The sequence below is a fragment of the Montipora capricornis genome, chromosome 4 (assembly GCF_036669925.1).
Source record: "Montipora capricornis isolate CH-2021 chromosome 4, ASM3666992v2, whole genome shotgun sequence".
NCBI lineage: Eukaryota > Metazoa > Cnidaria > Anthozoa > Scleractinia > Acroporidae > Montipora > Montipora capricornis.
The window spans coordinates 6,495,220-6,505,219 of NC_090886.1; the positions used below are offsets into that span (position 1 = coordinate 6,495,220).

The 10,000-nt window shown below is 38.2% G+C and overlaps 4 protein-coding genes across 5 annotated transcripts in view; 1 reads left to right on the forward strand and 3 right to left on the reverse strand.

The window, feature by feature from the left end:
* The window catches only part of LOC138045405 (uncharacterized), a 41,232-nt gene extending 38,748 nt beyond the window's left edge, over positions 1-2,484 (reverse strand). Inside the window, exons 1-2 of one of the 2 annotated variants that reach the window (XM_068891906.1) lie at positions 1,729-2,484; positions 318-353 (exon numbers count right to left, since the gene is read on the reverse strand). The gene's annotated coding sequence lies outside the window, so the exon portion shown is untranslated. Of the gene's footprint in view, positions 1-317 lie in introns of both variants that reach the window. The other variant, XM_068891907.1, reaches the window with a different exon arrangement.
* The window catches only part of LOC138045406 (uncharacterized), a 31,032-nt gene extending 26,815 nt beyond the window's left edge, over positions 1-4,217 (reverse strand). The window contains exon 1 of the mRNA XM_068891908.1: positions 4,200-4,217. The gene's annotated coding sequence lies outside the window, so the exon portion shown is untranslated. The remainder of the gene's footprint in view (positions 1-4,199) is intronic.
* Positions 1-10,000, reverse strand: part of LOC138045404 (uncharacterized) — a 154,780-nt gene that overhangs the window by 125,657 nt on the left and 19,123 nt on the right. The gene's annotated exons all lie outside the window — the stretch shown is intronic.
* Positions 1-10,000, forward strand: part of LOC138045400 (CDP-diacylglycerol--inositol 3-phosphatidyltransferase-like) — a 69,308-nt gene that overhangs the window by 51,775 nt on the left and 7,533 nt on the right. The gene's annotated exons all lie outside the window — the stretch shown is intronic.

Consider the following 10,000-nt stretch of genomic DNA (forward strand, 5'->3'; position numbering starts at 1 on the left):
TAACTTGGGTTATTATATAAAGAGATTTCTTTCTTTTTTTCCAAACTTAAAACTGTATATAAACAGCATTTCTGAGAGTTTCATTCCCAGTAATTTATAAGGAGGGGGGCAGGTCTCCTTGATGATTTGCGTCAAAGGCACTTGCTATCGGTCTTCCAACGAAAAATAACCCGCTACGATACTTTCATTATCAAACCCGGTACTTTGAAAAGCTATCGAAAACCCTCAACTATAATGGACATGGTGTTCTTGCATATAATGGCCTTAATGGTAAACAAGAATACATATACCTTTGGATTGAAATATCCTATACTCACCTTTTGAAATGAGAGATGACAAGATCTTTTAAACCACTAAAACAAAAACGAAGATAAAATTCACAGGTTACATACAACTTAACATCTGAAACCATGGTTTTGGAGCAGGAACCTGTTCACTGCTCTTCACAAAAAAAATGTTGCTGTCTACTGGGAGAGTTAGAACGTAGCTACTTCAGTCACTGGCCCCCATTAGGGCAGGTTTAGAAAAAAAGGACACAACAAGCTTATAAGAAAACAATAGTGACGGTTCTGTAGCAGCTTTACATTGGTCTCCCAATGAAATTAGCGCAGGTAGAGATGTACTGAACTGGTATCTCCTCACAAAGAATACCGTCGTTTACAGTCCAGTAAGCCATTGGCACTTTTTTTGGCCAAAATAGCTAGGAGGATGTCTTCACAGGAATTTGTTAACTTTGATTACCAACTTTCTACTTTGATGACAATTTTTTCATAAGCACTTGCGCATTGATTATCCTTAAAAACCAGTCATGCACCTATGCACCATTATGTATTGACCTGTATTAACTAAGAGTAACGTTAAAATTCAGTCTTGCAATGTAACAAAGCGTTTAACACTATCACAACTGTCTCCTCACAGTCATCTTTGAAACTCCTCACAAGAACTATTAACTAGCAGTTCTCATTGAGAAGTGAGTGCTGCCGTTAAAGGTGTTTTTGAATGCAAATGCGACAATGAGAATTTCAAAAAATATATAACTTATTTTATTTGCAAAATGACAGGGTTACAAGTATGTTCTTTGAGTATAACATTTAATAATAAGTAACTATTGGTGTGGCTATGGCTTCTGTTGGGATTATGCTTGTACTAATTGCTAAAAGTGGAAAAGAAATATATTGGTTAACGAAAACGGAAGGTGTAACGAATAACACTGTCTAACGCAACATGTAATAATAAGGGCTTTTTAATTGATTCTTAGAACGACTACCGACACTTTCTTTGGTCTATCTAGCGCAACTTGGAAATAAACTAAATACTTGGTGTAACAACAGTCACTGTTGTGTAAGAACAGTTACTACATGTGTAACGGCAATAACAGGTTCATGAACTGATCGTTAGAACAATTAGGGACAGCAACACTGTGTAACGCAACGTGTAATAGACTATTTTTTTCGTCTAACAATATTATTCGAAGCCTTTTAATCATGATGGAAATTGGCATCGGGTACCATTTTATTGGTTAGTGCATATAAATACACGCGATCTCCATGACATAAGATGTCATCGATATTTGTTTGTGTCCATAAGTCGACCGAATTCGATCGATTGAAAAGCAAAGCTGCGAGTGACATAAATGCACACTGTCAGCCTCTAGAATGCTCACTGAAAGCTTCACGACCTTGATGAATGCTTCCTCAAAATAGATCAGCAAAAAGTGCCAAAACTCACCCGTAAACAGCGAAACCTGGACTCTGATCAGCCGTATTTATAACTTGCTGCGAGCACATGCGATTTTCCGCTGAGCGAGCACGATTTTCCGCTGAGCAAGCAAATGTCAATTTTTCTTATAAGACATCTGCTGATTGGCTAGACTGCGCCATATAACAGGATTTCTGATTGGCTGTTTCTTAATATGAACGATGGGTCGAACCAAAATTTCTCGATGGATTCAAGAATAAGGAAAGCTGCCTATCGCCAGCAATTATCAAGTTCATCATTATGGTAATCAGGACTATCTTAAGAGAAATTAAATGGCAAACGCCTGGCTAAAATGTCTTTTGCCAAAAAGGAAAATGAAACTTGGTCGATTTCAGTTTACTGTTTGCTTGGTACAGCTGCCCAGCAAGTTTTCAAAACAGAGAAAAAATTAAGAACAAGACAAATGACAAACAGAAACCTGTCGCCTGGCTCGTGCCGTCATTCACATGTATTTCTCTTAGCCCTTTTTGCATTGCTAAATCAAAATTCGAAAAATACTTTGGAGTTTTCCCAAATAAAAATGATGCAGTTTCATGAAGTCGACTTATTCAGGTGTCACTTTTATCATTTGTGTATTTCACTTGGACAGTGCATTGTGGTACTTTCCCTGGGAAAAAACTCAAGGGGTTTCCCGGCCTGATCAACAGGAAGTTTTATTATAAGAAGCCCTTTTGATATACGTGTCTATGGCATCGCTCCTAGTATTAATTCACCAGAAAGAAATGATAAAAGGGAGCCAGTTCATACGGTACAGCTGTCGTGTTGAAGCTTTCAGATGGCACTTTAGCTAGGAGGCAACTAGGAGGCTACAATTGTGCTCTATCATCAGTGTTTTTTTAACTTTTAAATTCCTAATTCTGTCTAAGCAGAACTAATCCTCGACTGACGCTATGTCTATCGCCATATAAAAGTGTCAATGAAAATCATTATAGGGCAGAAGTAATGTAACTTTCAAAATAATGGCTGGCAATGTTCAGAATCCCTGCTCTTATCCACTCTCTGTTTCAAAAATTGCGTGAATTAAATCACAGTGACAAAATAGAACACTAGGTGTATCAAGGGACAACAGCAAACACACTTAGTAGTAATCAGAGAAGAAAATTAGCCGAGGTAAGCTATTCGCCCTATCGAAGAACTGAAATCACATCATTTAATAAAAGTTCCTGGTGTCAGAAGGAGCAATTCTAAAGCTGAAAATACTGCAATTCATATCCCTAATTTTGTAATTTTCTTGTCTCGAGTACTTCTCGTTCTCAAGCAGTGATCGATTATGAATTTTACGGTTCGGTTGACTACATTTTATGTATCTACAGATGACTTGTCGCCAGAGCAAGCTGTTGATTTCATTTACAGTAAATACATGAAATTTGTCTAACAGTCAGTTGCTTGCCTACAAAGTCAAAGCTAATGCCAGGCATTTCACTGAGAGATACTTATGGTACTTAGAAAAAGAAAATGGGAATGTGCTGGCTCCGTTGAGCAATGATGGCGGCTGGTCATAATCTTACCGCTCCGCCATAGTTTTTTTATTTATTTCTTTACGGTTGTTTAAGTCGCTCTTCATTGTATCTATATACGTCCGTTTTCTGTTCATCTTATGGCCTTGATATTTCTGGAGTTACGAAGATCACTGTTGAAGGAAATTTATATCGTGCAAGTTGCTTGTCGTCGATGCATCGGACCCGCCATCTTGGATTTTCATCTTCATCTTCGACACGATTGCATCGCTACTTCACTTCACGGATATCCTACACTCCGAACTCTGTTTCTACCTTTAACCTTGCACGCCTTCGCTTAACAACTAGTGGCGACATCAGTCCAAACCCTGGTCCACCCATCACGTCCTTTACAACAAATCGTCGAGCCGTTCAACATCGAAGCCATTATCATAGCGATCGTTCCAACCTTGTGCAGATCAATCGTGTATCAGATCTCCATTTGAGAACATCGGACTAAAATGACGACGGCATACCGTTTTTCCCGCCAAAATGACGCTGGTTTGTGCGCGCTCATTGTTGTTCTGAGAGAAAATCTCGTACTTGTAGTCGTTCTCGTCCTAGAATCTAAAGCACTCTATTATCTCACTGCGTACCGCGTATCTTGAATTGATTATCTTCCGCGTACCACGTAGCCAGCTTTTGGGATAGCCATTTTCAATTCGCAATTTATTGTTACTTAAATAAATGACATACTTCAAATTGAATTTATTTAGTTTCTGTGTACCGCGTAGCCGGCTACGCAGAACTTTGTTCGAGTGGCCGGTTTTTTTTTTCGGCAGTTACTATAATCCCTGTGCATCACTTCTAATAAGACGAAAATTCAAACTAAAGTAAGACCGGCCGATGCAGATTTTGTTTTCAAAGCCTTGAAAGAGAACATTCGAATCAATAAAACTGTATCAAGACAAACTGAGACACATCAAAGAACCTTCGATCACTTACCTTGAAAGACTCCAGAGGCACTGAAGGACGTGGGCAGTTTCGATTTGCTAATCTCTTTTGTTATACCTCCCAACTCAAATACGTTTTCTGATTGGAGGAGAACGTGTCACGTGTCATTGGTCAAAACTTCATGACGCCCAACAAAGGAGACTTTTGTCTGATTGGTTCATGGTTTTTCTTGTACCCAGGTTTTTTCACACGCGCGCGAAGTAACAAACAAGATGGCGGCCAAAGATGTCTTGTTCGATTACTTGCTGCAGGGATTTTTATGGCAGCAGCGACGTATACACGTTTCCTTCTTTCGGAATAGCGGTATTTCAGTGGAAGAAGCTGTTTTCTTTTAAGTCTTTCACTTTCGCGCGATCGATTTTTCGTCCGTGGCTTCATGCACTGTAAGCACAATTGATTTGGGCAGATTCCCGAGTTAAAATGTTCCTGAATGTTGTCATAGATCGATTGAGGTGGTTGTTCAACCGAGGCCGTGCTGTCAAGTCTGCTAAGGTAAGATTCGCTGTTCCTTTCGTTTTGTATGTAATCTCAAGCTAGTATAAGCTAGCGCAGCCCATTAAATGTTCTTTAAAAAATTAATGTATTTTACCTTCCTTCTTGTCCACAGAAACCTTACAAGAAATGCCAACGTTATTAACGCCTTCTTCTTCTTTTCCAGTTCCCATATTTTAAACTACTAGTTACAATTAGCAACGTGAATGGAGGATTTACTAAGTCGCCATGGAGTGAAATCGGAGGGTAGATAATAAGGGTACTGTAGTAACCTGTAGGTAGTTGATGAATGTGCAAGCTATTGTTATTTCCTATTTTTCTGAGCCTTTTAAATTCGCTGGTTTTTCAGGAAAAATTAACTATTTTTGTGCTCATGGCTTGAGAAAAATGTAGCAAGCTTGTGCTTCATGTTGATTTAAAAGCAACAGTTTTGAACCTCTCAATAATGATTTCAATTAGGCATTTACATTACTTTACCTATTCTCGTGCAAATGCTGCAATTTTGTTCCTACTTTTAGTTAATAAAAAACCCGATTTTCTCATTTTCTGACCATTTTACCCACTTTACACCCTGTAAATAGCAATTTGTTTAAATTATATATTATTTGGAGGGGAAACCTCTGCATCATGGCCCACTGAAACACTGTAGGGAAGATATTGTTTACCTATTGTCATTAATGTGCCAACCAGAGGCTCACTGGCTGTTGAAACAAAGGGTCTTTTGTTCCTGTGGTTTGTACATCAATGCTTGTCAACAGATATCTTCCCTATTATCTATATGTAGATAACTTCAAACTCACATTAGCTCTGAACTACCAAGATTTATTAACTTTAAATTTAATGAAAACTAAATATCTTAGCTTCAATCCTCATCAGAAAGTAAATTTCAACTTACTTCCTTCATTAACTTTAGCTGGTCAATGCCTTGAGCAAGTTTCAATCTTTAGATACTTGGGTATGATATCTATATTGGCCATCACCTTTCCTGGCATGATCATATTCATTATATTTGTAACAAAGTTAATAAATTTATATTAACATCATCATTACGGTTAAGCAATATCAGTAAACATTGTTTAATCAGTATCCATTATTCGGTTATTTAGCCAGTAGCTGTGTGGCTGCATGTTGCGGGGTATTAATTATGAAAACCCATTGTCACAGCTTATAAAATTGCAAAATAAAGTTATTGGAATCATCAATGATGTTTCCCCCTACCCCACATTATTTCCTTAAAGGTCTATTGAAATCTCATGATATTGCTAAAAGGTACACATTTATTTATGCATAATTGTCTTTGTGGTGATAAGCCATGTAATTTTTTTCCATATTACTGGTTTCGGAGCAATGTAATCATTCAACTCAGGATGCATCTTTACAGCATTTATTTCTTCATACTATAACCAATATATGTATAAGAAAATTCTGCCTATCCATTATTGGAAAATACTTTTGGAATGACCTTCCTCTTTAAAATCGAAACAGCACATCTAAAATTCCGTTTTGAAAAAGCAATTTTTGAACACTATTTTGCACAGTACTGATTTCCTTACTTGCTGGTATGTACTCCAGTATTGCTTGTTTAAAAGTCTAAATATTTCAACTGAATGGGATATCCTGTTCTGTTGATTGAGTACGATTTAAAGTTAAGAATATATTCTTATTATTCTTTGTCTGAGATAGTTGTTAACTTGAATATATTCACATTATGGATTACATTCACAAATGTTTTACCTGTTTATGTCATTTTGAAATGATTTTAATAAAGCATTTCAAGCAATATTTACTAGTAAAATGACTTTCAAAAATCAATTTATACTTTCTTGAAAATTCTTGTAAATAAGATGTTGAATACGCTTCCTTTAATGATGTAATTTAACAGTATATAAATTATTCAAGTACAACCCTTATAATTTTTTTAAATGGAGAGGTAAAGTGCATAATGGTAATTATTATAGCTCTTTTTCAAAGTTAGTTAACAACTTGAACACATTCACAACTAATTGTTTAGGGGATTCTTTCGGGTGGGGGGCGGGGGGGGCGGGCGGAAGGAAGGGAGGGGCACTTTGAGAGCTTAATACCCAAACAAATGAATAATTTATTTAAAATAGAAATCAGGGTCTTTCTTTTTTTTAGTACAGTTGACTATATGCCATTTATTTCTAGTGGTGGCATAGTGCATGTGATGTTCTCTGTAATATTTTCGGGTTTTAAAATTCCTGTGGTAAGCAGTTTTATTTAAGTGTAAATAGTACTTTGCCTCAGATGAGCAAACTTTGTGCAAATAAATAAATAATTTAATATTATTATGAACCATTGTCAATCTCCATGTTTTTCCCTGCAAAATTAGTTTATGATGTATCCACACTGAATGGGATTTTTTAAAATTTATTGCAAAGCGTCGAAACCCACTAGGCAAGATATCGCTGGGTAGCATTAAGAAGACGTCCGATCAAACAACTGGCTCGAAGTGACAGATTTCAATAAGACAATGGGCTCACTTTGCTGGTCGCTTGCGCGCCCCTTGCCACTTTTAAATTTAAACTGTTTAACTCAAATTACTCTTATGATATTTGTGTGTCGGCTGTTAAAGGCGATTCCCGTATCACGAATTATTTTCTAAGATTTGGCCACGAGAACGCATGAGCTGCCGACTTGAGTCTCGTTCTCCGAGTTAGAATTTCTTGTGCACGTCATTTCATCAACTTGAAACTTTCGCAGCTTAGGGCAATATGACAATATACAAATTGAAAAAAGCTTCAAATTTAATGCTTTTCCAGTGGTTTAGTTTTCAGGCGTTAAAGTTTGCCAGGTCAAAGACACAATGGGGCAGAGTGAGATGATATAACAAGATTTGGAGCCACTTTGTAGACAACACTGTATCACACAAAACCTGCTGTGTTGAGCCTTGCCACTTTAAATGACAATTTCTTCACACAAATCTTTTCTTTGGTTGTTGGGCTTACTGCAGCAAGCGGGAATTCCCGTATCACGGCCTATGACAAAAGTCTCGAATAAGGGAATCAAAATATTTTTTGCCAAGGAAATTTAAATAATCTGGAGCACTCGTAAAGGAAAGCCTTGCGTCTTGGCTTAATCTGTTCGTTCACGATTCAAAATCAGCCCTATTTTTTCTCCAGAACAATTCCCGACTCTATTTCGAGCATGTGGTTCAAAATTTCAAGGTTGGGAAGCTTTATAGCGAATTGAGGTGTTCTTCGCCAGTGGGCTGCCATTTTTCAACTCCATCTTGTTAGCTGATTTATCGTTGTCCTCGCTTCAAACGCCAGTTTAGCCACATTTTTTAATGTAAACTCACATTTCAATTTAAATCCGACTTAGGGACCGTTCATTTTTTATGGGGTAGGGGGGGCTGGTGGAATTTGGAGGAGTGTAATTTGAAAATTGTATGACCCCCCCCCCCAATCCCCCCATCATCAGAGTAATTTTTTGGAAGGCCCCCCCCTTGAATAAAAAATACATATGGTGTTAAAAGTTACTGCAGCATTAAAATTTCGTTTTGTTACATTTCACATAATTTATTGAAAGAAACCTGAAAGCTAGAAAGCTGCTTTTAACAAATCACTCAAAAGAATGAAAAGTCAATTTCTGCTCTTCTTGTTACAGCTCGTCCTGAGCGTGTTGTAGCTGGCCGCTCGTCTGCGTATTCCTCATCTGAGGCGATAAAAGCAAGAACGACATCATTTGAGTCGTCTTCAGAGTCAGAGGCATCACTCTTGTAGTCATCATCAGTTTCCTCTCCCTCATTGCTTTCATCACTGCTGTTTAGTTGACCTGATTCATTCCTGCCTCCCACTTCGGCTTGTCCAGTTCTGAGAGTATTCATTCGCAAGAAGTGTCCCATAATTGTCTTCACTTTGTCATTCTTGTTGCTCTTCTGATGCTGTTTTAATAGCCCATGATGTTTTAAGTATTTGTTCAATTCTGGAACACGGACCTTTTTTAGCTTGGTGGCATCTTCACACAAATTAACCCAATGATAATCTTCATAGGACTTTTCTCTTGTCTCCCTACTTTCCCTTGCCCTTTCCTCCATCTCTTCTTTTTTTTGAACTCCGTGACCTCAAGATGCTGGAGATAGTCAACCACAAACTTTGGTTGCACAATGAATTTGTCTCCAAATCTCACACCAAGATGCGAAAGGATGGTGAAAGCGACGAACCCTTTAAAAAGCGATTCACTGCTGAACGATCCAGGCAGTTTGATCCTTTAATGTCAGAGGAGGCTGCTTTTCAAAGGGCAGATGGTTGCTCGGAGAGGTTAGGAGAACTGCTTCAACCAGAGTACCAGTTAAGACCAAGTGATGGACGGAGACTGAACTACGTTATAAAAGAACACAAAGAGGCTGTTGAGAAACTGAAAGGGCTGTTAATAATTCTCAGTGATCATGACTCCATGCTCTTCCAGGCGAATGGCATTACCCTGAAGCATGACAAGAAATTCCACCATGACTTCAATGTGGAGCACATCGCTAGGATTGAAGCAAAGCTGCTAAATGTTTCAGGGGAATTAAAAAACCTCGAAAAAAGAAGGAGACCTTCCACCAGATCTTGAAGGGCCTCACAGGAAACTATGGGTCAAAAAAAAGAAAATTAAAAGAAAACCGTAGGAAATCAAAGAGCAGAAAACGCAAACGCTTTATAAACAACGTCCAACGTCATATCTGCGTTGCAAATCCCCTTGCAAAAGAGCTTCCCAGTTGTCTTCTTTATCCTCCCTCCCTGACAATCCCGGAAGCATGCATAAACGTTGAAGATGTAGCAGCAGTGTTGCTAACACGGGATGCAGCATTCATCGCTCACCTACTGCAATCAAACTACTTCAGCAACGCGGCTGGAAGCAGGCTGATTACCAACCTTAAGCCAGAAGTAAGAAACAGGATGTATTGTTTCCTGCATCCTGAAGATTATAGCTCAAACGTCGGAGACACGAACAAAGATGAAGAAGAAAACGACGAAGAAGAGGAAGAAGGGGAAGACAACGAAGAAGAACAGGAGGAAGAAGAAGAGGAAGATAGCGACGACGAGATCAAAGAGAACGTCGAAAATGATGAATTGGACACCTTGTAGTAGTTTCATGCCCCTCCCATTAAATTTCTCAGAAAAAGCCTTGGTAACGAGGTCAGTTCCAATTACAGGACTCAAATTATTGGTCTTTGTTTAATATGCGCTTGACAACAACATTTTTATGAATGAAAAGAAAGTTGTTACTATTCAAGACTGTTATTATGGTACGTTCACTGTTATTACAAGGCTGTTGCCTAACAGGAGCCCGGTAGC